This window comes from Mastomys coucha, unplaced genomic scaffold, assembly GCF_008632895.1.
Source record: "Mastomys coucha isolate ucsf_1 unplaced genomic scaffold, UCSF_Mcou_1 pScaffold15, whole genome shotgun sequence".
NCBI classification, from domain to species: Eukaryota; Metazoa; Chordata; class Mammalia; order Rodentia; family Muridae; genus Mastomys; species Mastomys coucha.
In genome coordinates, this window is record NW_022196897.1 from 74,857,826 (window position 1) to 74,860,942 (window position 3,117).

The window sequence follows — 3,117 nt, forward strand, 5'->3', positions numbered from 1 at the left end:
TTATTATGAGATGTTGTTTAAAGTTTTTTTAATAATTAACTCACCCAACATATTTGCAATTGCACTTTAATGTGTAAATAAATCACATTATTTTAAAATTCATGTGCATAATTATTTCTTAATGAAGACTTCTGAGTTAACAAAAAACTTATACCTTTGTTTTTCTTTAGTGTACTTTGACAAGTTATTCAAAATTATTAAATAATAGAAATCTGATGGCTATGGCTCAACACAGGATTGGTAGCTCAAGATATGGTTCAGCTCTGGAACTTGGCTACATCATGCATATTAACTGAAATGGTAGAGAATAAAATAGTATGTGGTACTTTAAAATAGTATGCAAGTTGATTAACAGCCATCCCTGGCACCAAGCTTCCTAAGGCTTCATGGTTGGATATAGTTTGCCTTGAATGAAATCAGTTTTAAAGAATAAATTGAGTGTAGTTAAGTGATTAAAGTACAAATGTTACAGAATTGAAAATGGAAATATAGTAAATTAGCTATCCTTAGAAACTTCATTAGAGGATAAACCCATGCCATGATATTGTGAGCAGGAAGGCAAAACAATATTATTGTTGTTTGAGGAAGGTGCTACTTCTACAAGTTCAAGTAACAAATAACATGGATGACAGTAATGAAGAGGGTAGCTGCCAAGTGAGCTTTGCAAATCTAGTTGTCAATGACTAGTTGCACTGTAAGAGAAAGCTGTGCCTTCTTACTATCATAAAGGTACAAAGAAGGCTGAATTGTTTGTTCCTAGGGCATGAGATGTACTAGACATCAATGGGACAGAGATCACAACAAAATGGAAACATTATAAACAAAGGAGAATTAATTATGTTGAGCTAAGGAAGAGATGTAATAATAAAATGAGAATTCTGGAAGATCCATTGATTTATTTTATTTTATTTTATGATTTTTATCTAATGTATAGGTTTTTAAAATATATTGGATAATATGATGAAATATAAGAAATCTTGCTTGGAACCACTAAATGGAACCCTGTGAAAAATTAAAGCTAAGATCACTCATTTGAACTCCTAGCTTTTTACCATTTTATGATAAGCATTCTACAACCTAGACAGAATGTAATGTAGCAACATGTCCTAGGAGTCAAAACATTAAAAATAAAATTTAATTCTTATTTATAACAATGTGTTCCCTCCATTCATTCAGAATATTAGTATAATAACTAATACCAAGTAATCAGTACTGAAGTAATATATACAAGGCGCATTATGTTGATTGAGAAGATTGACTGTACATATCTAAAATATAATTATGTACAAACTAAAGGAAGAAATTTTAAGTGATATTTTAAGTATTACATAGCAAAATCTTGCTTTTATACTTACTAATTTATTTTACTCTTGCTTTTGTCTGGGAACATCATTTTACAAGGTAACAAAGAACCAAGTTATGATGGAGGAGTACTAGTGGAGTTGCAGCGTCTTTCATGAGAGAGCATTTATATGATCCAAAAGACACAGACTCAGTATATATTATGTTTTACAAATTGTAGCAAGTGTTGGGTATATTTTCTTAATAAAATGTCCAGGATATGACCATATTGCATGATAACAGTTACTAATTATATTAGAGCTTTATATTTTAGACATTATTACAGAGTTGTTATTGAATTTGCCTATACAATTATTAGCTGAAACTTGAATATATACAACTTGATAGTAATGAAAGTGAAATTATGTGAAGAGGCCAAATAACTCATTAATATTGGGTATTTGATATTAATATAATTACAACACAGAGATATTGACTAGTATTGATTTTTGAAATACTTAGACTTGGATTTGAGAATGGCTTTACTGTTTTACTGATTATATAAAATTTAGGTCTTATTTGATTTTTTAAATTTATATTCTAAAATCAAAACTGAAAAAATGAAAATATAGGGCATTCCTGTTCATAAACCATAGTAGGGATTCTAAGTATATCAACAACGTATATTGGTAATATTAATGATTCCACTTAGAAGACAAATTATTTGAAGAATATAGTTTTTGATGTCAAGAGTTTTTGTCTATGGTTCTTCAACTAGGAAATTCCAAGAACACAATAAAACAGAAAATGAGCAAATGGAAATGTTTATGTTTTTCAAGTTTTTGGATTAAATTTATTTTGCAGCATCTCCAGTGCACAGTTCCACGTTTTCCTCCACTCACATCAAATGGAGAAACCAAACAATGTGACTGAATTCATTCTTTTGGGAATTTCAAAGAGTTCAAAGCTAAGGAAAATATTTTCAGCTTTCTTCCTAATCATGTATGTGGCTACAATGTTGGGAAACATACTGATTGTGGTAACAGTAACCAGAAGCCCTGGTCTGAGATGACCTATGTATCTCTTCCTGAAGTCACTATCCCTCATGGAGGTTACTTACTCTTCTGTTATTATCCCCAAGTTGATTGCAGACTCTTTCTCTGAGAATATCTCCATTTCACTGGAAGGCTGCATGGCTCAGCTCTTTGTGGATCACTTCTTTGGTTGTATTGTGATAATTCTTCTCATTGTGATGGCCTATGACCACTATGTGCCCATCTGTAAACCTCTACATTATATGAGCATCATGAGTCCTCGAGTATGCTACCTGATGGTGAGGTGGAGTTGGGTAGGTGGATTTGCACATTCAACCATTCAGCTTCTCTTCATGTATCAAATCCCTTTCTGTGGCCCCAATACAATAGATCATTTTATGTGTTATTTATTTCCATTGTTGAAACTGGCCTGCATGGACACCTATATTCTTGGTCTCTTAGTCATTCTCTATAGTGGAGTGATGTGTACAGCTATTTTCCTTATTCTAACTGCTTCCTATATCATCATCCTCTGCTCCCTAAAGTCCTGCAGCTCTGAAGGAAGGCTGAAAGCTCTCTCCACATGTATTTCCCACTTTACAGTGGTTGTGTTGTTCTTTGTGCCATGTATTTTTTTATATGTCAGACCTGTGGTCACTTACCCAGTAGACAAGATAATGGCTGTGTCCTTTACTGTTATTGAACCAATGTTAAATCTTTGATCTACACCTTGAGAAATGCACAGGTGAAAAATGCTCTAAGGAGGCTTCTGATGAAACAAAGGACACTAGGTGGTCACTAG

At 32.6% G+C, this 3,117-nt stretch overlaps 1 pseudogene; it reads left to right on the top strand.

Annotated features, from left to right (window-relative positions):
• The first annotated feature begins 2,188 nt into the window (after positions 1 to 2,188).
• Positions 2,189 to 3,117, top strand: LOC116091714 (annotated as a pseudogene).